At 35.5% G+C, this 27,336-nt stretch overlaps 1 non-coding gene across 1 annotated transcript; it reads left to right on the top strand.

The window, feature by feature from the left end:
* Positions 1–18,850: 18,850 nt before the first annotated feature.
* Positions 18,851–19,012, top strand: LOC131895390 (U1 spliceosomal RNA). Its single transcript, XR_009375153.1, has one exon. It is a non-coding gene; the product is annotated as a U1 spliceosomal RNA (small nuclear RNA).
* The last annotated feature ends 8,324 nt before the right edge of the window (positions 19,013–27,336 follow it).

Genomic DNA, 27,336 nt, shown 5'->3' with positions numbered 1-27,336 from the left:
ATAGATGACAATGGTCAAATTCTCCCTGTGAGAGAAAAACATTCCAAAGAATGGTAGAGTCGAGAATAAACTGTGTAGAATAAGATTACAACCAGAAGTCATTATGAACCATGGCTTCTAAAAGTATTTTTATTTTATATTTAACTAAGTAATTAGATTATTGATTCTCTGTGTCTATATGTGTGTGTGTGCACACACCTTCAAACCACAGCACACAGACGAAGATGGCATTGCCATTAAGAAGGCATGTCAATATCATGTATTCCAGATGTGACACACACAGTATCACCTTTGTGGTATTCTTGGTGTAAAGACTTGACTTCAATCTAATACTACAAAGATGTCATGGAAAGACCCATTGAGGGACATCTATAAGATTACAGTGCTTCTCCAAAATGGCAAGGTTATGAAACACAAATACATCAGGACTGGAAGAAACTGAGGGGACACAATCAAAGATAGCATGAGAGTTTGGTTTGGACCCTGGTACAGATAAAGGATATTAAAATATTTTTATGTCAAATTCAAGTATAATCTTTAGTTTAGTTACAATATAAATATTAAGAAATTAAATCTTTATTTAAATTTAGGCAGAACACCCAAGTTACAGCCATTTCATCTGTTCAATTACAAGTTCTATCAGCAAGGTTTGCATACACAGTTGTGGATTGCAAAAACCTTATTAAGTGATTACATTAAACTTAACCTATGATATTGTATTTAACTGACTTGGAATATCCTTAAATTTATTTCTACATTGTGAGTTTCTTGAATGCAAAGTACTTCTATCTTAAAAGTAGATATTGAACATAAAGACAAATGTTTCCTGGATGTGTGTGTGTGAACATTGATGAATAATTTTAAGAAGGACAATTTCCTAAAGGATAATTGTGTATTGCTAAACATTTCTTATAGATATTTCAAGCAGAATAGTGGTGAACAGAAACTAGGAACATGGAGAGGGGGATGTGGACAGGCCCAGCAATGAATGTAATGCTATCTTTAGACAGAAGAAATAATTTCTGATGTTCTATAGCATAGCAGGATGGATATAATTAATAACCATGCATTTCACAATAAGTAAGAAGACATGGATTTGAATATAAGGAAATTAAAATGTTTAATTATGCTGAATAACTTACATTGATTGCTATATAATGTGTACAGAAATCATATCCTCACATTGCATCTCATAATATGCACAAGTATATAAATAAGAAAGTAGGAGGAATTATAATAATTTTTTATAACTGATTAAAGTAGCTCAGTGGAAATGCTGTAGGTGTATAAGACTTGCATATTACATTTACAAATAATTCATAGGCCTTGTCATTTACAAAGGTCTAGACTCAGAAGATTCTAGAAAAACTCATATTTTTCAACAGTTCTTTTCTGTGTACTTCCACAACATTCCTGATTGTTTCCATAGTGCACTGGTACAATCTAGTTCTTACATATTGAAGCCTGGTGTGTTGTTAACTAAAAACATAGTCAAGATCTGTATTTATACTTTGCTTCTTTATTTTATGTGTTTTGACAAATGCATAATGTCAGGACTCCCAGCACAGTACTATACAGGATAGTTTCACAGGCTCTATCTTTCATTTTTCTCCTAGGACTTCAGGCAACCACTGATCTTTCTCCTATCTCTATAGTTTTGACTTTTCTTGGGCTTCATAGAACTATAATGGCACATTGTAAATACACCTTGCAGACTGACTTCTTCTCATAGTAATATGCATACAAGGTAACTGTGTGTCTTTCCTGTCTAAATAGTCTGCTTCTGCCACTGAATAATAGTTCATTACATCAAAAGTTTTGGAAACTCTTAACAAACTTATGTGTGGTAGGGTCCTGTGTTGTTGTTGCCTTTGGGGGAGGGGGCAAGTAGGCACAGAGTCAAGGACACTGACTCTGGGAGAATGTTGAAACAACAAGCTTGGTTTATCAGGAAGAGGTAAGTCTTATATACCCTCCACCAGACCCTGAGGGAAGGTCTGATGAATATCCAGCTGCTGGTGTGACGTGACTGTGTCTCATTGTTCCAGGTCATCTCAGATCATGTCTTAGTTGCTGTTGCTAAAGCCCTTAGGCAGACCCAGGTTGGCTCTCAGAAAGTATCTTATTACTGGTTTGGGCTGGCTAGCCCTCAGGCCTGTTAGGGATGAGTCATCCCACACTTATGAAGCATTCATATGTAAGGTTTTTGTGGGCATAAGTTTTCAGTGTATCTACATAAATTAGAAGAATCATACAACTTCAGATTCTTGGTATGTGATCAAGAAAATGCTTAAAACTGTAAGAAATAGACATACTGACTTCTAAACCAGCCTCAATTCATTTATCTTCCCATGATAAGGGGAGGGAAAGCTTCTGTAGTCCACATTTTCCCCAAAATTTGATGCCAATTAAAAAAATTTGATGCCCCCCAAAAGTCTTCATATTAGTGTCTTTGGTTCAAGAAGTTACTCTGTATGCTACCAAAGGGGAAACATAAATACTAACCCAGCCACAAACCCTTTGATTGACAATGGTACCCTGAAAACAAGATACTCTAGTGCAATAGTGGCACAAAGCTTGGGGGAGCAACCAACTAATGTTGGATTTAACTTAAGGCCCATGCCACAAAATGGAACCCATACCCAACTTTGCTTGGGTGACCAAGAACATGAGACTAGATAGCTCAGGGACCAACGGGAAAACCAAATACTACTATTCCAAAACATACAAAAGCAGATCAATAAAATGACTCCTAATGACATTCTGCTATATTAATAAGTCAATGCCTTGCTCAGTCATCATCAGAAAAGCTTCTTCCTGCAGCAGATGGGAACAAATACAAAGACCCACAGCCAGACATTATGCAGAGAATGAAAGACCTTGGAACATTCAGCCCTAAATGAGATGTCTCAATCAAATTCCACCCTTAGGGTTCAGGAAACCTTACAAAATGGATTGTGGAAAGAGTGTAAGAGCCAGAGGGGATGGAGGACACTAGGAAAACACGGCCTTATGGATCAGTAGGATCATTACACATAGGAACTCACAGATAATGGGACAGGATGCATAGGGCCTCTGTTTGTCTGCACCAGATGGAGTCCTAAAGCTAAAAGGACAAAAGGATACATGCCTGCAACCCTGAGTCAGAAGCAATCTCTAATTGTTAACCAATGGCAAATAAAAATTTAGTTTCCGCCAAAGGAGTCTCAGCTATGGGTAAACTGCATTCTCGCATTCTCAGTAGTAGATGACCAACTAAAAAAGAACTCAAGAGCATTGTTAGAGGTTCCTTGTTCCATAATGTCTTATTAGAGTTTTAAAATTGTATATATATATATATATATATATATATATATATATATATATATATATATAATTTCCCTCTTTTTTCCTCTATGATGTTTCTCTTTTTACCCTACAGGTCCTATGCATATGCATATCTATATATCTATGTATCTATCTATGTATCTATGTATCTATCTATCTATCTATCTATCTATATGTATATGTACATATATAGAGATAAGTATATATTCTTCCAGTTTAGTGTTTGTTTTTATTTTATTTCATTTTGTTATTATCCCTTAGAAGCCTGATTATTTTCCAACAAGAAATAGAAACAGGGCAGATCTGGATGGGAGAGGAGGAGGGGAGGATCTAGAAAACTCTAATAAGGATATATTATGTGAGGAAAAAACCTTTTTTAATTTTAAAGAAGTAGTAGTTTTTTTAAAAATTAAAATTTAGCTATATTAATACATGCACAGTGGTATCTAACTTTTAATATTAATTCCTTAGCAATATATTATGCTAAGCATTATGTTACATTTTATTATTATTCTATGTGTGTTTTGGTGGAGTAAGATGGTCTTGGGTCTTTTACCTACTATTAATTAGCCTTATTTTCTCATTGGTAAGTTTAAGGATTGCGCCGGGTGGTGGTGGCGCACGCCTTTAATCCCAGCACTCGCGAGGCAGAGCCAGGCGGATCTCTGTGAGTTCGAGGCCAGCCTGGGCTACCAAGTGAGTCTCAGGAAAGGCACAAAGCTACACAGAGAAACCCTGTCTCGAAAAACCAAAAAAAAAAAAAAGTTTAAGGATTGCTTATGTGTCCTGTAATAGTATTATCATAATTTTGTGGGTTATATTTCCATTAACTATGTGGAGATATATTTTGTGGTCTTCTTGAAAATATAGTATGAATAATATTTCAGTTTTGAAACTATTAATGAGGATCTTGTTCTTTTGTTGTTGTTCTGAAAGATATATTGCATTTGAAACTCATTGGGAATCAGAACAAAGAGTATTAGGAAGTGACATGAAATCAATTCATAATTGACCTTCTTTCTGACATATTATTTCCTAACTTGTTACAACAAAGAACAGACAGGAGAAATGAAAAATTTAATAATGCTTTCTCAAGAATGCATTAAAATACATAAATTATGACAAAAACTGCATTTGTCAATATTTACATTCTTAAAATTAGACTGCTTTTTTATTATCCTATTTCATTCTTTTGTGAAAAGCTATAAAATGATGTTATGAAACTCATATGGAAGTCTTAATTAAATTTTATTTGAAAGGTGTAAGGGAAAATTAATTTATATAAATAAGGATGTTGAAGATGTTTTCATCCCAACAAATTTGGTAAACAATTTCTTGTTGTTTTAATTGTTTTTAGTCTAAAATGTCTTAGATTTTGTATTTTGGCTATACATGATATACAAAATCAATATAATTATATCACTTCCCTCCTTCCAACCACTTTATCCAATCCCTCCCATCTCATAAGAGAGGGAGAATCAGTCTTCCCCAGGGATGAGTCTCCTTATTGTTTATCTAATACAAAATGGTCAGCCCAAAGTCACATACACACAAACAAGAGAAATGGACTTTGCAGGTTGTATTCATATATTTGTGCATATATGTGTGTGCTACTTTAATTTTAAAGAAGAGATAGCATCTTCAGACTTGAGTGAAATTATTTAGAAAATAAAAAGAGAAATAAATAGAAGGAAAACGATTATTCTGTAACTTAATGGGTCAAGTCTTTCAACTTTAATGCAATCAATGTATTCTGTTTTCAATGATGAAAAAGAAAGAATCTTGGATAACAAATAACACTATATACTCAAAAATCAAATCAAAACAAAAAATGACTTTTTTTTAAACAAAGGACTACTTTGTAGTAGAAAATGAAATATAATAAATAGATTTTCTGACTTTGTCATCATGATTTTATTTTTCTTCAAGGCAAAATTTTGTTCCCTTTCTATCTGTACAAAAGTCAGCCACTGTACCAGTAACAGTTAAAGTTAGATAAAAAGATAAAACTCATAGATTCCAAAATTTATCAGTATTACCAATCAACTTATAGATGATGCTTAATGGCTCTAAATGAGACCCAGTGAATAAATACTGGGAAATGAAAAGCTATTTCATCAAAAATATCAGGAGCAATTTTGATGTCTCATAGCTTTCAGGGATGAAAGTCCTTTTAGAGACATTAGAATTATTAATGCAAAACAAAATCCAAAAACATGGTCAGTTCATTATAGGAAATACAGGTATGCACAAACTATGTGATGAAAGGAACCTGGAAATGTTGCTTCGGTGCTGTTGGATGGTCTGTATGTCAAGTGTGTTGCTGATTGGTCAATAAATAAATCACTGATTGGCCAGTGGCCAGGCAGGAATATAGGCAGGACAAGGAGGAGAATAAAGCTGGGAAGTGGAAGGCTGAGTCAGAGAGACACTGCCAGCCGCCACAATGACAAACAGCATGTGAAGATGCCGGTAAGCCATGAGCCACGTGGCAAGGTATAGATTTATAGAAATGGATTAATTTGAGCTGTAGGAACAGTTAGCAAGAAGCCTGCCACGGCCATACAGTTTGTAACCAATATAAGTCTCTGTGTTTACTTGGTCGGGTCTGAGCGGCTGTGGGACTGGCAGGTGAGAGAGATTTGTCCTGACTGTGGGCCAGGCAGGAAAACTCTAGCTACACTTCGGCAAATGAATTATACATTTTAGCAGTCTCAAGAACGGTGAAGCAAACTTAGCCTGGGAATAATACTTTACGCATAGGCAACACATTGTAGGCTGAAAAACTGACCAAAGTGGCCAGAGCTAAATGGCCATCACAACTCAGCCTCAATAGGAAAAAACAAAGCAACAACAAAAAATAAAACAAAACAAAAAATTTAGATGAAAAGGAAACTAAAGGTTAAAATCACATGAAATTCTGCTCATGCTTTTATAGATTCAGCTAGTAAGTACATTCTTCTGGAAGTACTAACCAGGGCAGGATCATTTTTATTCTTATTAAACTCTCCATATGTCTTAGTTACTTTGCTAAGACCATGACAAGACACTATGACCAAGGCAACCTGTAGAAGAAAGAGATTATTTGGGACTTGTTATTTTAGCAGTTTAGAGCCCATGACTATCATGATGGGGAGCATGGCAGCAGACCAGTAGGCATGGTACTGGAGCAGCAGCTGTGAACTGATACTTTGGTCCACAAGTAGGAAGGAGAGAGACAGATAGACAGGCAGAGAAGGAGACAGAGAGAGAGAGAGAGAGAGAGAGAGAGAGAGAGAGAGAGAGAGAGAGAGAGAATTGGAAATGCCACAAGTCTTTTGAAATCACTAAGTCATTCTCCAGTGACACCCCTTCTCTAGTAAGGACACTTCCTAATTCTCCAATAGTTCCACCACCTAGGGATCAAATATGGGTATGTTCTAATTCAAATCACTATACAATGTTAGCTTAAATCTAAAGCTATGATTTGGAGGATTATTTTGAAATATAAACTATGTACATATTAATAGGACCTGAATATATGCAGGAAAATGATTGCAAAAGCCACTTAATAGGAAAATATAATTGATTAAAATATAATTTTAATCAAGAGGTAAATCAGAATTTTTTTCCTTAACTTATTCTTCCTTCACTCTGTCTTAACAGTACCTTTTCCCTCTGTTCAGAACTGTGGCATCATCTTTTTGAAATGCCAGCTTCACAGGTTGTACATTTGTAGCTGGCTCTGTTGTCCTGAACTGCACTACACACTGGAATCAATGGAGGAGAATATCTGCCCAAAGCAACTTAACTCAGAGTTTCAGTGAGATCCTTTAGTTGAGCTTAATGTCTGATCAAGTTAGAAATGCTGTTTTACACATAGTAAGAGCATAAACTTTTTATCAATTTAAACACCAGCTGCACCTAGTTTAAACCATCAAATTTCCCTTAGTGTCATGGGCATATGAGAGCAGGATAATTGCTAAGCTATGCCTTCATTTGTTCAAAATTTTGCAATTCAAAATTTAAATCTCTTAAGCAGTAATTTCTAATCTCTGGGCTAGTAAATAATTTCATAAATCCTTGACTTCTTGTTATAGAAGAGTGTAAATAAAGCACTTTGATCAGATGATAAATTGTGACTTGAAATGTAGGTTTAATCAAACTACTCATTAAAAGCTACATATGAGGCATTTGTTTTCTGTATAACTGAAGTCACTAAAGTTATCAAATGTGTTCTTTTTCATGGTCTAAAATGTTATATAACTTAACAACTTATTGTGATATCCTGTGATGGGAAAAATAGGGTTGCTGCAAGAGGTGGTAAGGGACAGAAATATCACACAGCTTTAAAGTGAGTGTATACTCCAGAGTGGAGCTACATGCATTCATGTTCTAGGTTTATAAGTATTAGTTGTGTTTACCTGAGCAAATGTTTGACTAATTTGCATTTTTCCTTTATCTGTAAAATAGGAATAATGACATCCTATATCCTTACTTGATTAGTTGTGAGAAATAATAAAGTTCCTGACATCCATAAATTACCATGTATCAGTAAGTTGCATATTTTTATAACTATTTTAGAGACAATATGCATATGTTATAGATATTCATAGACTATATCAAAATATTGTTCAACAGTTTGCTTTATATGAATGCAATTTTTGAGCTATTAAAATACAAATTTACAAAGGGAATAGAATCTATACTAGTATATGTTAATTCTTACATATAAGTAGACTGAAAATTACTGTTGAAGACCCAGAGGAATTTGGAAAGCAAGAAATATGTATGTGGACACATTATTTCACCTAATATGAATCAAACACAAGATAAGTTGGACCAGACATTGAAAGCATATGCAACTTTATCATTTAAGGGGAAAGAGAAGGCGTTGGCTGCTGAGCCTGAGGATAAACTCAGCTGTGATACATGCTATGAACTGAACCACAGTTGTCCTTAGACTTGGGTCAGTGTTTTTCCTACTTCTCTCCCTCCGTTTTTCTTTTCCTTTGCTGGGAAAAATACAGAAAGAATCCCTGTCATCTACACATTTACAAATTCTTTAATATATGCCCCAATTTTTCTTCACACTCAGTACAGTGCAAGCCACAAAAGTGTGAACATATCCAACATCGCTCCATCACAGTGTAATGAAAGTTCATTGTTAACAACAGATTTACTACATCATTATATTCAAATGATTATTCTTTGTAATTACAGAATAGGCAACATCATTAAAATCTTTGTCATAGATTTTATGTAATGAGAATGTTTAGAGTTTGGAAGCTCAAATTTTGTATTCCCCTAAGACATGGTTCCCTTCATTACTTGGGACTTGGAATCTATTAAAAATATTTATTTACTTAATTTTATGTGTGAGTGTCTGCATGTATATACTCACACCATACACATACCTGGTGTCTGGGAAGGCCAGAGGAGGATATCGGATCCCAGAGAACTCTAATTACAGGCAGTTGTGAACTGACACATGGGTTCGTAGAATCAAAACTGGGTCATCTGAAAGAGCAGAAAGTGCTCTTCACTGCTGAGTCATATCTCCAGCCATGGAACTGTTAATGCGGTAAAGTTTCCTGAAAAGATCCCTCCCTCAGTCATCCAGCAACAGACACTCTAGTCCTAATTACAGCCCTGCTATTTCTTATACTTGTTTTCAATAACACTGATGTTTCAGTTTCCTTTTGTTTGAAAACAGAGGGAAATAAGGTTAAATGAACAACTCACCTGCTTGTAATAAGAATCAAATAATACAGCACTGTGTAATATTTTGTAAAAATAATACAATCATTTTAATACAAGCAGGTTTTCTGTATCTGTTGCATTTATAGCTATAAATATTATATTACTTCTAATGTAGGCACATTCTATAGGCAATGAATGATTTCTTCATTACTAGCAACATTGCATAATTAATATCTGTTAATGGTCTGTTTCTCTTTTGTCTATGGCCTCTATGACAGTGCTCATATATACAGTGCTTTGTTTATTGATGGCACTGGGAGAGTATTAAAACACACAGTGTAATGTAGAGGAGCAAATTCTGGAATTGAAAAAAAGAATAGGTTTAAACTTCTGTTTATTGATACAATAACTGAGTCAAAGCTTAAATTCTGAAAACTTCTTTCACTCAGTCATAAAGCAGAGGTACTGGTATAAAAGTGCTTATTGACTACTTAGCCTTTCAGAATAAAATCACAGACAATTGCACGAGATATGAATAGGCTTATTGACTCAATGAAGCCCACTCAATAACTTATTTTGCATAAATCTTTCTCTTTGTGTTAAATATATGTTGAAATTTTGTTACCTGATGATTAGAGCTCTGGTAAACATTGAGTTTTAACCAAGAACAGTAAAGATATTTTCTATTTGTATGATGCTCATCATCTATAGAGAGTAAAAGACACTCATAAAATAATCATATTAATGACTAAGAATCATCCAGAAGAAAAGAATATGGCATTGTGACAGTATTAAATAATCCCCAGCAAAAACATCCTTTAAATTTCAAAACATTGAATTGAAATTGTAATGGAAGGTAGAGATAAGAGTGGTGGAAATACAATCTAGGAGGGGAAATAAGATGTACACAGGCCTGTTAGCAAGAGACAGTATGAACAATAACAGCAAATCTCTAAATTGTACTGTAGAGAAAAGAGGAAGAGGAATGTGAGAGATGGAAAGGCAAGGTTTCTTTTGTAAAATGCAGGGGAGATTTTAATATCCTAATAGAAATGGAAAGGGACATTCTGGTTTCTTCTGGCCGAAATCTTGTAGTCAAAGATAAATGAAAGGCAGGTAGGCAAGCAGGCAGGTAGGATGACAGGCAGACAGGTGGGAAGGGAACGAACGAGAAAGGGAAGGAGGGGGAGGAATTCTTTGAAATTCTCAAAGCATCTCATATACAATTTCATTCTAATATATTTCATATGTTGATAGTCAACAACAACAATAACAATTAAGATAAATTTTCAATAAATGAATCTTGTTTCTGTAAGCTTTTAGTTAACCTTTAAAACAGAAAAAAAATGTTTTCAATTTCTGAAATAGTTATTTCAGTTTACTGAGAATAAATAGGTTAGCAATTGAAAAATATAGGTACAATTTTGATCTGAAAACCCTGTTTTACTGCCTCTTTCTTACTTTATTCCATCATACTTCTAATTTCCAAAATTTGGTTGTTGGGATTTACACAGCTATGAATTAAACTATTTACTAAATAAACTACCTCTTATTCATTAGTGCCCACACTTCTTTGGTTGCTTCCCTTAGCAGAGCTTTTATCTTTGTCTATTATACCAGTAATTTGTTAATATTTGAATAAATTTCTTGCTAATGCACATAGACACATCTCACTGATCTCTCTTATGTTTTCCAGTATGTCTATCTTAAGCAAAGTAACTGCAAGAATATGTATATGAATTGCATATTTAGTCTGACAAGGGTGCAGTTCACATGGCTTCCAAAAGTCCAAAGAAAAGTTGTTGAAGGTACTGTGAAGTCTCAAACAAAATACTATTAAATAGGATTGTGGTGGCTATTTACACTTACTGACTCTTTATTGTATGTGAGAAACACTGTCATCAATATTTATCTTTCTAGTCTTTACAAAATGTTATAGAGTTATTAGTTTGTCTACATTTTTAGAGAAGGAATTCATGCAGGTTCGATGTTTGGCTTTAGTTAAGGTTGGTGAACTAAACTTCAAACTCAGGATCTGAATCACAGTACACATTACTCTAACATGTTTTGAACTGACAAGAACTAATATAGAAATAAAGAGGGGGAAAGAATATAATGCTAGTATTCTAAAAGAGAATGACATGAATATCAAAGCATTAGAGGAATCTGTTCATAACACTGATTATATCTTTGAATAATTTACTGAAGTCACCATCATTATTATTTTTAAAAATATATATTTAACAATGTTACATTCAGATATTATAAAATTCAACCAGAATAATCATATCAAAAATTTATAATTTCTAAAACTTAATGTACAATATAATTTCTATTAAATATTTGACAATATAAGTTTATTTTGATAAAACCACTTTGATTTTTATAGTCCTAATTAAGTCTCCTTCTTCCCCAGCACACTTTTTAACCAATAAATGTGACTTTCATTTTTTGACAATATTTTTTTCCTAGTCTCAGATGTCTAAATGTTAACTCGTTTGGTTTTTTCCTTCCTCACATAAAATGTGTATGGAGTGTACTATATTGCTTCTCTGTAGAACAATCTTAGGAACAATATCCCCTTTGCTGCATAATCAGATGCATAGATACTCAGTGTTATTTAAACTGACTGTTTCTGTGGGGAACACTGAGGAGCAGCTAAGGCATTGTCCTTGGTACTCTCAAAGAAGTAGCCATCAGCTGGAGTAGAAAATGGAACAGATTTATTAGGGGGAAACAATGCCCAAGAAGAGGCAGCAGAAATGATTGTTTATTGTCTTCACATTGATACAAATTCTATGCTCACCACTTTTCATGCTTTCTAGTCATTGTCTATATGAAGCCCTGAGCATACAGCCTTGGTGGCAGCCAAGGCTGACACTTCTAGGAGATACTTTCTATGTGTCTCATCTTAAAGAATATGACCTTCAACAATGCCAATCCAAGAGTGTAGAGATAGAAAAACCCTAATCTGTTAGGGTAACACTGCCATTAGTAGCCAATAGAAGCACTCTTAATTTTAACGTGTGATGTCAAGATACACATTACCTTATTTATAGAGATATATTGGCTTTTTATTTAATGCATATATTTCTATAATAAAGCTATATGGTGTTTCTTTCCTTTTGGAAACCTAGCAATTACTAGCTAAGTCCACTGTCTTAAGAGTGTAGCATTGCACATCTGCTGAGCAGAAAATTTGGGGCTAGTGAGATATGTAAGCTGATAATAATGCTTGTGCAAGCTGGATACCTGAGTACAATACAGAAGGCTTATATGGTAGCAGGAAAGAACCAGCCCCAGGAACTTGTCTTCTGAGCTCAACATGTATGCTTTAGCATGCACATGTCCCCCTCCACCACAATACACACACACACACACACACACACACACACACACACAACCACACACACACACACACACACACACACACAATGTTTACATGCATATTTCAAGATGTTGTTAAATATCAGACTTTATTAGGAGCATGTCTGTGAAAGTAGATGGAGGAGTGAGACAAGGAAGTTAGAAGAACCACAAGAAAATATTTCAGGGAAATGAGAAGGAAGACAGTTCAGGGAAACTGTCTAAAATTTTTATGAAGCCCAATTGAGTATTGTCATGATTAAGAAAGTTTGGCTAAGACTGCCTATTAGAAGATTCCCTGTTGTCCAGATTGAGGGTAGCTTTATAACTACAATACTTATACCTTGACTGGTCTATTGTGGGAACCATCACCTTAGAGATAAGGGGTGCAGTCTATGTACTGAAGCTAGGATCTCAGCCAAATTTTTATAGTTGGTCTGGTCTCATGGTTGACATAGCATCAACCTGGTCATATTTTTCTTTCCACTGAATAAACTTATTTAGTCTGTTATACCGCATAGAACTTGTAGTGGTATTCCCATTGTCTTACAATTGGTGAATGAGACAGTTCTAATCTCCATAGTACTTCCTTCTTCTTTAACTACCATAGACGTGGAAAGTGTTCATTTGGGAAGTTGTAGAAGCAGACATCAAGATGGGATAAGATGTGAAAGACATTTGGGGAGGTCTCTAAAAGTTGCCAATAAAAGGGAACTGTGGTGGTTTTTAATAAGAATGGCCCCTACAGGTTCATATATTTGAATGCTTATGGAGTGGCAATATTTGAAAGAATTAGGAGGTATGTTCCTGTTGGAGGAAATGTGTCACTGTGGTTGGGCTTTGAGGTTTCAAAAGCCCAAGCCATGCCCAGTGGCTCTCTCTTCTCACTGCATACTGATCTGGATTTGGACACACAGCTTCTCTACAGCAGCATATCTCCCTATGTTCTGTCATGCATCCCACTATGCTGATAATGTACTAAACCTCTGAAATGATAAGCAAGCCCCAATTAATGCTTTCTTTTATAAGAGTTGCCATAATCATGGGATAAGATGTGTAAGATGTCTTCACAGCAGTAGAACACTAACTTAGACAGAAGTTGATACCAGGGCCTACGGTATTGTCATGAAAGGTTGACCATACTACTTGTTGGTAGAATGTGGACTTTTGGTGTTTGGATTAGGAAAGCAGTTGAACATTTTAAACCAGATTTAATGGCTTATACTAGTAGGAGCCGAGAAGACAGTGGTGCTGAGAGCAATGTAGATTATCACGGCCCTGCTAAAGGGGTTTCAGAGGAAAAGAATATTGATGAGTGGTCTAGAGACTGTTCTTGTGATATTTTGTTGAAAAAATGTGGCTGCTTTCTGTCCTTCCCCAAGAATTCTGCCTAGGGCTAAATTTAACTGTTATTAGTTAATGGAGTTGGTAGAGGAGATTTCAAGAAAACCTGGTATTTACTGTGTTGTATCATTATTAGTGTTCACTCTTGTGCAGATCTATAATGAAGAAGAAGCTGAACAAGGAAAAATACAAAATGTACAGTTTGAGGAGAAAATGAGCACCAGGAAGTGTAATGGAGCTAAGTCCGGTGCTCAAGGAGATAAAATGTTTAAAGGAAAGTATGTTGTTAAATGGTAACATGAGTGGTAACCTCAGGGCAAGACTCCACCAAGCTAAGCTTCACACTTGAGTAGAGGAATTAAAGAAAAGCTTAAGCAGTGAAGGAAACCATTGAAAAAAGCAAGCTGATACAGTTGTTATTGAGTGAAGAAGCCATATTCCAGCCCCAGCAAGCAGTAGAACTTGGCAGCTTTAGCCATATGGTTCTAGCTTTAGAGTCAATGATACAAGAAAGGGGTTATGGAATCTCCCTTAAGGACTAAGAAAATCTTCTGAGGCCAGGTGTGTGTCAGGGGTGTCCCTACATGGAGGCCCAGAAAGGCCATAGTGTGAACCTGTGAAAATGAAGCTTGGATTTTGTTGAAGACCACAAAATGCTGGAGATGTGATAGTTCTGGAATACCTGCTAAGGAGAGCTGCTAACAGGTTGTGGAACCAGATCAACAGAGAGAATTACGTTGCAATCAACCAAGCTGAAATGAGTGGAGATCTCAAACTGCTTTGACATCAGGCATGGAGATGAAGAGTTTGGAATTTTCCCAGCTGGTTTTCAGTCTTGCTTTGGTCCAGTATTTCCTCACTGCACTTTCTTTCCTCTCTTTTGGAATGAAAACGTGCCTTCTGTGCCATTATGTATTGGAAACAAGTGATATGCTTTGTGCTTTGACTTTACAGGGGTTTACACTTATGAGATTGCCATGAGTCTTAGAAGAGATTTTGAGCTTTGGACTTTTAAACAATGTTTAGACTGTTATAGACTTTGGGGACTTTTGAAGTTGGACTGAATGCATTTTTGTATTATGATATGGTTGTATGGGCCCAGGAGTGGAATGTGGTGGTTTGAATAAGAATGGCTGCATTGGTTCATATATTTGAATGCTTAGGGAGAAGCACTATTTGAAAGGATTAGAAGATGTGGCCTTGTTGGAGGAAGTGTGTCACTGGGATGGACTTTGAGGCTTCAAAAGCCCAAGCCATGTCCAGTGTCTCTTTTTCCTTCTTGCACATCTGGATATAGAACTTTCAGCTCCTTCTTCAGCACTATGTCTGTCTGAGTGCCACCATCCTTCCTTCCTGATATGTTGATAACAGACCAAACTTCTGAAACTGTAAGCCAGTCCTAATTAAATATTTCTCATTATAAGAGTGGCTGTGGTCATGGTGTCTCTTCATAGCAATAGAACATTGACTAAGACAGGACATATAAAGACCAGATGATCACACCACATTGTATGTGTAATGCCTTTGAAAGGAGAGTAGAGAGGTAGAAAGGAAGGTTGTGCAGGAAGCACTGTGCAGTAGCTTGAAGAAAGTTTCAGTATCTGTAGGAAGTTGTTATGTTAATATCACTCACATGAAGAGTTTTGTATCTTTAGAAAAGGGTCTATGTTCATAAGTCCACCATGGTCTCTCACTGCCTGAGAACAGCTTATAGGAAATGTGGTCTCAGCATGATAGTGGGAAAATATCAAGTAGCAACAGCTGGGGTTGTCAGTCAATTATATTCCCTACTGCAAGCATGATGGTCTCTGTAGCTATGTGCCTTTGTTTATTCTTAGTTTTCTTTATTTCTTTGCAAATTAACTATATCCTGTCCAGTATTAGTTTCCTAGGGAATGTCTTAACAAAGCACAACAAATCAAAAGTTTAAAATGGCACAGATTTATTAACTCACAGTTCTAGAAGTTAAATATCTGAAATGAAAGTGCTAGCAGTGTCAGTTTCTTCTGAAGGCCTGATGGAGAAGCTGTTCCAAATTGATGTAGAGATGGGAATGTAGCTTATCTGACAGAATGCTTGCTATGTAGGCCTGAAGCTCTGGTCTTAGTCCTCAGCACAGCTTAAAAATAGCATAGTGGTGTATGCTCGTAATCCCAATGCTTGAGAGGGAGAGACAGAGCTTAAGAGTTCAAGGTCTTCTTCACTGAGATAGTGATTTTCGTTCAAAGGGGGTCTACATGAAACCTTGTCTCAAATAAAAAATGCAGCCATTGTTGGTAGTAAATGCTGTAAAATAGAATCGCGTCACATTTTATTTTTGGAGTTAGGAATTTAAATAAATGTTCCACATATGTCTAATTCTCTATTTTTAAAATGGCTTACGGGACCAGATCAAGCTTTAATAAGACTCACAAATGGTTTGATAAAACACAATGTTGCTCAATGGAGAAATGGTTATTTTTGCTGCTCACACCTTCAAATTATTCTGATTTCTGTTTCATTTGACATGAAATTTTTATTTTGTATCTGTTAAATATTTGAAGGTATCATTATATTATAACCCCCTTAATTAGAGAACATGTAAAAATATTTTTTTCCAAACTTTAGTGCTGTATGTAATATACCTATCACATATTAACTGCTGTGTTTGTGTTACTCCTTATTTATTAGCTTATTCTTTTAATAAACCTCATATGGTTTAAAACATGCTTTTGATATCAGCACTTGGTAAGGGAGAGGTGGTATATGTCAAAGAGGCCATGAACTGAGGGATGAGATAGAAATATGTGGATAATTATGCTAAGTGAAATGATGATTATTGTGTTTCTTATATGTGCAAGCTAGTAAAAATAAAAGACATGAAAATATAAGAGGCATTACTAGGGATATGGAAGAAAAAGCAAAAAAGTGGGAAGGGGATAAGAAAAAGCAAATAGTGGGCTAGAGATCATCAAAATGCATTGTACACATGTAGAAGAAATGTCATAATGAGATCTCCAGCTTTGTACAATTGACACACTCTAGTAAAGTTATTAAAAATGATAAATTGTTCTTTAAATGCATGATAATAAATTTAAATGTGTTAGCATTGCTTAGCTATGATTTAAGTTTCTCATTACATTTATTTATTATTTATTTATTTATTTATTTATTTATTTATTCATTTATTCTGTGTGTGGGGGTGGGTGTACGAGTAGCATGGTGTACATGTGGAGTTCAGGAGTTGGTTCTTTTTCAGTAATGTGTGATCTAGGCATCCAACGAAGGTCATTAGCCTTGGCAGCAAGTGCCTGTAATACCTACTGAGCCATCTTGCCAGCCCTGCATGTGTCTTTAATGCATTCTGGTTCTTTATCATATGTACATTGTTAATTAAAAATAAACAAAAATAAATAAGTAAAACAAATGTTCAAACATCAAGTTTTCATTTAACTAATTGTGTAAATGAGGGAGTGGTTTTTTACATATCAAAGCTCAGAGGCCTTCATTTGAAAGATGCTCTAACATTCATTTATCATCAACTATACTCTATTCTTAAATAGCAGAGCATAAAACAGGCACTCTATTGTCCCATGCCTGTTCCTTTCTGTTTCCATATTCTCAGCCTATTGTTATCGAAGTACTTCTGAATAATTATTTGTTGGTGACTTTGCAGATGTCACATAGACAGTCCTTCATCAGCCATCTATTCTTAGTACCACTGAGACATGCCTAGTTGACACGTACTGATTGAGTATTTCTGTAACAGAAAATATGTAATGATTCTCTGACTTTTCTTGATAATTCTTTAGTATGTTTAGATGTTTTGAATCTTTTTTCTTTTAGACAGAGTCAGAAATTAAGGAAAAATTTAAAATCTGGTAGGAATATTTTAGTCATTAAAAAGAGCTAAATACCCAAATTAGCTGCCCTTGTTGTGATTTTATTTGAACATTTCTATTCCCCAAGCTAAAGTGGTAAACTGGAGTGAAATGAGAATATCCTAACAGCTTCAAGCAGAAAAATCGATCAGCTTAGCCTACAGAGACAATGCATTACGTTCTTAACGAAAAAGAAAGGGGGCACCATGTTATGTCAGTTATGAAAAACAGAAGTTACCAAAGAGGTAGGATACTGCAGGGGTATAATAATGAGAACAGATGATCCTAATAGATAAATAATCAGCATTAATAAAAGGGAATCTGTGAATGAGAGAATTAGGAAAATTAGATGACATGTGAACACCTGGAGTAGACATAATCTTTATCTCCAACAAAAAGACAATCTATTACAGGTGGACGTGCATTCACACACATATGTGTATCCACTGCAACTGCGGGAGGGGGCAGATGAGAAAAAGAATAAAGGAGCTGTCTAGTGCAGACAACAGGAACTGACCATAAATGTCTAAGAGAATCGACCGCTAAACAGTCTGCTCAATAGCTTATCAGTAATTCTTCCCATCCTAGTAGAATCCCTCCCTCGATCAATCACATCCTCTGTCAATGGAATGCTGTCCTTCAGCATTGACTAGACCAGCTACCAGGCTTGCTTCTTTGCAGCAATGTCTGAGTTCGTCTAAAGCACAGAAATCTTGCCTTTAATTGTCTCATAAACATGCACACTCATACTATTTATGTGCATTCAGAACATGCATACACATTGTACATCTGATGCTTAGTGTATCTTGCTGTGTGCATCCTGAGGAGTAGAGATGTTCCAGGGATTGAAAGCCAAATTTTCATAATGTTGAGCTCAAAAGTATCTGATAGCCTTGATGTTTATCACAAAGGATGATTATTTCCCAACTATGCAAACTAAATCCTCAATAGAACTTCTTCAGGAATGGCACTAGGGGCACAAATTGCAGTCTTATTCAGATCTGCGTGGTGTGTGTGTGTGTGTGTGTGTGTGTGTGTGTGTGTGTGTGATTTAGATTTATTAAAAATAGAGGGAAAGGAGACATAAAACCAGGAGCCTGTGCTTGGGATAGGATTGAGATAGGAGAGTTTGCTGAAATGTTGAACAGTCCTTCCGGATTATTTCTTAAAGAGACAATAGAATACAGCTTTTGTTTTGGAAAGATCATTTCAAGTACTAGATAATCAAGAAAACAGATTGCCATAAAAAGATGTTTTTAAATCATGTTTATATACTTACCTGTCAGGGGAGATACCATGATCACGAAGGTGGTTTTCCCAGTGCAAGGCTTATCCATTGCACTCCGGATGTACTGACCCCTGCGATTTCCCCAAATGCGGGAAATTCGACTGCATAATTTGTGGTAGTGGGGGACTGCATTTGCATTCTCCCCTGGGGAAAAAAAAATCATGTTTATTCTCCCTTTCTTGGTTCCTTCCAGGTCCATCCTCATTTCTCTACTCACCCAAATTTGTCTTCTTTTTTTTTTAAACCCAGCAAGTCCAATTTTTTTCTGCCCGTGTACTCATGGATGTGCTGCCTTTCACCAGAGCAACCTATCAAGGGCTACATTCCTTATTTTTGGAGGTGTGGTGTTGAGAGGTTTATGTCTATAAAAACTCAGTGCTAACCTTAACAATGCAGGCATCTAATGGCTTTTTAATGGGTAACACCTACCAAAATTCAAAATAATAGTGAAATTTGAAATATGGTATTTCAAGCTACACAACATTTAATTTTTTTCAAATCAATAAAGAAAAATCATTGTTACTTGGCAATCATTTTAGGAGTAAAATTATGGTTAGAGAATAACTGTTCTTGAAATTAAAGTATCTTAAGGTACTAGAGTCCATAAAGGTCAAAATTAAATTTTAATATTTAAGAGTCCTCCATTTCTTCTGAAAAACTCAGCAAGTCCAAAAACCTAGCCAAGATAATTCGTGAAAATCACTGGCTAATTTATCTAGGTTGAATTTGATTAAAGTGTGACAATCTGTCTCTTGATGGTCTATAACATTTTAATTTCTATGTTAAGTACTGAGAGTATGGGCTTGTTTTGTTAACTAACATGTGGCAGAAATAATGTTTCATTATAAGAGCATTTAATTATTGGTCTGAAATTCTGACAAGTATCTATGAATCCATATTTGCAACTGTGTTATAAAATTCACTTTTTAAGATGTTCTAATTCTCAGTACATAATTAAATGGCCTTGTTAAGGTCTCTGAGGCAGTCACATTGCTTTTCATTTTGTCAGTGAACTTCACAAATGACTCTTGCATGATGATAATAGGTGAACCAAATAACAAGATTTGCTTATAGTGTTTGTGTCAAAAGATACTGGAGTTAATTAGCTAAGTCAGTCTAATTTCTTGCTTTTAATTTTCAAGGGACTTTATAAAATGACATGTAAAACTAAACTATGCTCCGTCTCACTTTAGGTAATAAGTGACTATTCTGTGATAAATGTGATTCTTTTCATCTCATATTAATCCATCTTTTTATGAGATGAAATGGCACAAAGAAATTTAACTAGTACAATAATGGTACTGTTGACGTAAACTAAGCACCGTGTATTTGTGTTATACAAGAGTGACAACTGGCATATGTTTGGCAAACATCTAGTGATCTAGCATGGAAGAATAATGGGATTTCTCAAGGGGGAGTAGAAATAAAAGTCCATATTCCCTTGGGGCTCATGGGTATCCAATGAATAAAACACACATGGCAAATGAGTCAGAGTGGAGACAGGTGACATTCTATGTATTTTGTAACACTAAAGCTGAATGTAGTCAAATGCAAAAGCAAAAATGTAAGCAACATTAACTAGATTTATATTCTTTCGTGTGTGTGTGCGTGTGTGTGTGTGTGTGTGTGTGTGTGTGCTCTCATTGTGTGGATGTATGTGTGTATGTAGGTGCATGTAAACATGCATGGAGGCCCGGATTTAATACTGAGTGTCTTCCTTGATGATTCTTCACTTTATTATAATTGAACTAGCATTTCTCCCAGAACTCTTCAATTCTGGTTGGTCTAGCCATCTTGTTCCAAGGCTCTTTTGTTCTTGCCTCCAAATACTATGATCATAGGATTACTCATCTGACTAAATTTTATGTGATTTCTAGAGTTCTGAACGCTGGTCCTCATGATTTTGTGGCAAGAGCTTTAATCAATGAGCAATCTCCTCAACCTGCAGATCAATACTCTAACCCTGCCCCACAATATTCCTGGTGGCAAAAAATTCAACAATGATTTGGCGCATTAGGAAAATTATTTATTTTCCTATAATGTCAATATTAAGCAAAAAATAATTTCTTGAGAGGAATACCTTTCTAGTGAGATTATTTAATATTTCTAGAAGTTAACTGTGTTTCTGTTAAGCAGAGCATAGGTACAAAAAGTGTCACATGTCACGCAGAATCTAGAACCTCCACCTAGAACTGATTAAATATGGTGACACTGTGTTGTCATGAAAATGAGTTCAGTATCTTCCCATTTCTCAAGGTACAAATAGTCCATTCATTAAAAATATACTTTGAGTAGTTGGCTATGATAACTTTGAAAGAAATCCATGTTAAAAGTTTTCAGGTATGATGAAGCACATTTGTGACTGCTTGGGTGAATTTTGTGATTCTTCCTTCTTAAGGTTATTCTAAATTTTCCAGGAATTCAGAAAATGTTAGATTACTAAAAGGCTAGTATATTACACAAATCTGTTTCTTTAGAAAATATCAGTGATGATCATATCAGGGTGGTGCCTTGAGAAAAGGGAGTTTTGTGTTCTTTCCTCACTGAGCCTACTTTACTCTCTGCCTCTCAGTCATTGGCTTTTAAATCTAGTAATTCTGATTAAAAAGTGGACTGATTAAGATATTTTGGTCAATCTCCATTCTTACATCTATAAAATAGAATCTCATTTTCTGACACTTTCACACCTCAGATTTTTTTTCTTTACAAGAGTGGTGTTTTTTTGTTTGTTTCTTTTTGTTTTTTTTTTTAACAAGCATATTTGTAGTAATTAAACCATCACCATTGATTCCCTTTATTCTTTTGTCCTGATTTAGAAACTGGAATACAAAATTGCAATTGAGCCTCCTGTTAGCCTGCTGAAGTTACAAACTTTAAAATCTATTGTTCTCTCCTGCATCCTACCACAATGATATGTACACACATTCGTATTTACCACTATGCCTTTCACAATGGCAAGGGCATAGATCCAGTCTAGATGTCCATCAACTAAAGAGTTGATCATGGAAATGCGGCACAACATACAATGGAATATTCCTCATCTGTTAAGACTAATGAAATTTGAAGGAAAATAGATAGAACTGGAAAGGATTATATGAAATGAAGTGACCCAATCTTAGAAAGACAAGATTTCATGTTCTCTCTCATATGTGCATACTAACTTTCAATGTGTAAGCATGTAAATAAAGGATTGTGTTTATTAGAGTAGGTATAGATTATGAAACTAAGTAGGAGACTGAGAGGGGGAAAAGGTGCAGAAGAAGGGGGAGACTTAAAATACCCCAGTTTGACATCAGAGAGGAAATGAGGATACTTGGGGTAGGAGGGCACAAGGGCAGGAATAGTGACAGGGAAGAAAGAGGTGAGAGAAACCAAAAAAAGTAAACTTTGGTTAAAAAGGACATAATGAAGCCTTATTCTGTGTAAGCTAATAAAACATTTTTAAAAGTCAATTGTCCTCACCACTTTTTAGCAGCTAGAATACAAAACAATGCTACTCAACTGAGCATTGCATCATCTCCTTGCAATTTTTCTGGTATTGATTTGTTTGTTTTTCAACAATTTTGTTAGGGTTCAGTTTGTGTGATGAAAAATTCAGCCAGCTTTTTCAAATTAAAGTATATTAACATTTATTTTATTTCAATTACTTTGAGAATCCTGTACACTATTATTCTGCTAAATGGACATTTTATTAAACAGATTACTTAATGGGTTATTCTTATACCCGTAGATTAGTGCATCCTTCACTCTCATAAGAGAAGCATCTATTTTTTTCAGTAGAGATGATTAACACAGAACCCCAGTTGATAAAAGTGCTGAGAATAACAGACTGTAGAATGCTCAGACCTAAATGATACATCTATATAATGTATCTTCCTCCTCAAGGAGCATCTCCGAGGAGGTGAAGACAAGAGTGTAATACCCAGGTGCAGTAGATGACTACAAAGAAACAGCATGTTCGAAACACAGCAGGGCAGTTGCACACATGTACTTAAAGTGGTTGTGACAATATTCACAAGACCTACACAAGCTCAAGTCATGCAATATCCCAGCTTGGTGGTGATAGCTAGCATTGAGCCCCATCCCCAGTTAAGGCGCGATTGGCAGTTGATATCTGTTGGGAGAGGGGAATCAGGTTTCTCTAAGAGCCTAGCCCTTAGCCTGACACAGTGGCCCACATCTTTAATTCTAGCATTAGGAGGCAGAGAATGGTAGATCTCTGAGTTCAAGGCCAGCCTGTTCTACAGAGTGAGTTCCAGGACAGCAAGAGCTACATAAACACAACATGATCATTACTTCAGAAGTTGTACAGACCACACTTCACTATATTTATTTTATGTCTTTCTAAAGAATTAAATTATCAGCTCAACAAATAAAATTCTTTATCACCATGACCACAAATGAAAGATAATCAAGGAAAATACATTTTACACACACACACACACACACACACACACACACACACACACACATATATGAAAGTATAAAAATTAAACCTCCTTATCTGGAAGGATAAATTTACCAAAGTAAATCATTAATTATTAATCAGAATCTTTGCTTAACCAACAGATGGATAATTTATATTTTGACATCAAACCTTTTCTAAGCTACCTCATTGACAATGAAAATGATTGCCTAAATGCTAAGAAACACATAAAACATCAACTCTGGATGTCGCTGTGACCATGTGTTCAATCCTTGAAGGCCCCAGGCAATACATGATGTTTCTCATATTGAAATGCATACTTTCTGTTCTGACCTTTTCAGTGTAGCAATGATTTATGCTTACATTTACTGTCACTTAAAAATATAACTTAGCATGCAGTAAACTGACTTGAGTGTGGTGGAGTTTTTTGAATTTTACCACCCCACCGGTATAAATTCTTGTAACTATTGTAGCTCTGAATTCAGAACAATTCTAAAACTATCAAATTTGTCTTGCTTTCCTAGTCATTCCCTTCTGCACACTTATTCTATGGCAATTACATGACCAGATGATCTACCACTCTAACTTTGCTTTCTTGGATATATAATATATATACAAATAAATGTTAAAATCATTTTTAAGGGAAACAAATAGAATCAGATACCACATGAGCTTTAGGGACAGAGTTTTCCATAGCATAATGTCTTCAAAACGCATCCATACTTAATTTGTTGCTTTTTGATACTAGTATTTCATTATGGATTTAGTAGAGTTTAATCTATCCAGTTACTCAAAAACATTTGCAAAGTTTTCTGTTTTACCAATTATCAATGGAACTAAAATAAATATTAATGTGCAATAATATGCCAATCAGGAGAGCTTTGTTTAGAGCTAGGTGTGTTCAAGGAAAAGAAAAATAGCTAAATAATGGTTTCCAGAATGATTTTCATGCCAGTGTGCCTGTGGGCAGAATCAACCAAGACTGGGACCCAAGAGAAAAACATAGAAGTATAACACATAGAGAGTGGACAGGAGGGCGTGAAGGTGGAAGGTAGGTAAGAAACAAACTACTAATATTATACAGCCAATCATAACATTGGAAACAATAAACAGCAACAAGCTCCAGATGGATGGCCACTACCTAGTGTTACTACTACATGCTCTGTAAAATACCCAGTATGTAGAAAAATGTATAAGATATCCAAAGACCTAAGAAAATTTAATTCATCCCCTAGAAAAAAAATGCGGTCCACAGAAATAAACAATTACTCCCATGAGAACAACGATATATAGATCTTCAATGAAAATAAGACTCAAATGACCAATGGCTATGAGACACTAGAATTTTAAAAGCCAAGACATGATGATGGAATCAATAGAAAATATCAATGAAGACATATGATTAAGACAGAAAATTGAAATTTTAACATTGAAAGTATAATAATTAAAACAATTTCATAATAGGGACTAAACTAAGTAATAGAGATTATTAGATTATTTAATCTCGAACATTTATACTCTTGCTCTGTCTCTGTCTCTCTGTCTCTCTGTCTCTTTGTCTCTGTCTCTCTCTCTCTCTCTCTCTCTCTCACACACACACACACACACACACACACACACACACACACACGAATGAAGAAAACTGAACAAAGACTCAGAGACTCAAGGAAAGTGGGCTACTATTAACCACAACAGCACTTGTGTAATGAGAAGAGCAAGAGGAGGTTGAGTATACTAAAAAGTAGAAAAGACGTTCAAAGAAATAAATCTTTATAAAAAACAACAACAATAAAACACAAGCCTAGGGAGTTTAACAAACTCCAAGTATGATTACAAAGACATCCTCACACTGACACGTCATACAAACAATGCTGAAAACCAAGATGGGGAGAAAATCCACTTTTATGGGAATGAAATCTTTAGAAAAGGCAAGACAGAAAAGAGAATGGCAGTTTGGATGGCAGGCATATGTGAAGACCAGGGGTGACAGTGGAGATAGAGTTTCTTTTGGACGGTATCAAACACTTTCAAAACTACGCTATGGTTTCATGCATCTGTAAATATATTGAGTGGAACTGAACTGAGTATTTGCAGTGTCTAAATTTTGTAAATTTATACAAAGCAATTATATTTATGCAAAATTCTACTTATGAAAGTTGAGAGATGCTCCATTTTTAATCTTGAAAATGATAAACTGTTAATAAACAATATAGCCTTTTACAGATTATTTACCATTTACCATATGGATTATGCTTCATCCATAAAGCACAAAACTGTTCAATGCTATAAAGGACTGCCATGCTGATTCACAGAAACCTAGACAGACGTAGTTATCATGTAGATTTTATAGGTGTTTCACTAAATGCAGGGAAGCAGACTCAAAAGAATACAATGTTTCATTCTATTTTTTATCACATTCTTTATAACACAAACTATAGAGATACAAAACAGATTACAAAAAACAGGAACAAGGGTGGAAAGATGGCTCAGGTACAAATGGGCTCTATAAGGTGATAATGCTGTTGACTGTGGTACTGAACTAGTTGACATGTGACTATGGCTTTGTCCAAAATCATTTGCTTTGTACTTGATTGTATGCCTATTTAAATTCCATATGTGTGTTAGGAATTTACAGGATTAAATGCCATTGTGACATCTAAACCTAACCCCACTATTAAAAGAGTTGGGGAAAGATTAGATAATTTTCAAACTTTTTGACTCAAGAATACAAAGCTAAAAAAAAAAGAACTATATATATATATAAATATTAATAATATTTTCTCATAGAGATTACATGTCAGCAAGTTTAAAACTAATTTACATGTATACTGGGGGTTAGATAAATAATACATCAAATATATACAACAATAAATTATAGATTATGGGACCAATTTCTCATTGTCAACTGAACTTTCATGTATGGTAAGTATATCTAAACTCATGTCAAGTTTGTTTACTATGATTAAATATTTAAAAAAAACAGTATCTTACCATGACTTGATACTGATTAACATTCTTGAGAAATTATCAACAGTTGGGTAAAGGCTATTTGTTCCATAAGGTACGGTATAAAGTCTGAAAAGAAAAATCAGAACTAAAACCTGTAGATACAGAGCCAGTTACAGACGTACAGGAGAAGTGGTACCTGCTGCTTTTAACAGATTATTGATCATTACACATCTCCAAAGGATGCTGCTATGAGGTGAGAGTGCCCCTCCCTCATCAGCAGTGATGTGAGCACCCTGGACCAGAAGGCCCTAGGGTTTATTACTGTGGCAGTGAACACAGCCCTTGCAAGACACAGATTGACCCTTACCCTTTCACAGATACATCAACTCGTAGGAGAACTACCTTCATGTTATGCTCCACTGCATTAGGATGCTTGGGAGGTTGCTGCCACTGCCTCTTTCTTTCTCAGACCCTCCTTCATACAATAGTAAACTGCCCATGTCAAGAGTTTCAGAAGCTGCTGAGAACTCAGAGAAGTGGGTCGAAAGAATGCTGTTCTGATGCACACCAAGCTGTTCCTGCCTGTCATAGGTCACCCTTGAGTGAAGTGTATTGTTAATCAAGTGGCCACCTGCATGGGCCAATGAGTCATCATTGAGCACATACTTGTGGATGGAAACATCTTAATCTTATAAGTACTCATTGAAATTGTCAAAGGCATTTTCAGCCTGCTGTGAACTGGCATAGTTTCTCTTGAAGCTGAAGAGCAAAGCATACAGTTAATAACAGGAGGAAAGCAAAGCACTCTTAACAGCCAGTGCCCTGCATTCAAGGTACCATATTTCCATTCCTCATTTCAGCCTAATTCTCTGGGAATTACAGAGCTCTTGTAAATGTCAAAAGCACCATTCACTGTCTTTGAGTAGAAATGTGCTCAGTAGGAGCTTTGCATTTGGGTACAAAAATCAAAGACTTCTCGTGCTTCAGATTTTCCATCAAGAAAATAGAAATATATGAAAGAGTGGTTGTCTTCCTGGGTCTTATTAATAAGCTGTCAACTTCTTTGACCATAGTGGAACAAAATATGCCACCAA

This window comes from Peromyscus eremicus, chromosome 18, assembly GCF_949786415.1.
Source record: "Peromyscus eremicus chromosome 18, PerEre_H2_v1, whole genome shotgun sequence".
In the NCBI taxonomy this organism is placed as follows: domain Eukaryota; kingdom Metazoa; phylum Chordata; class Mammalia; order Rodentia; family Cricetidae; genus Peromyscus; species Peromyscus eremicus.
Note: the sequence above shows the minus strand (reverse complement) of the source record. Positions and strands in the feature narration are given on the sequence as shown.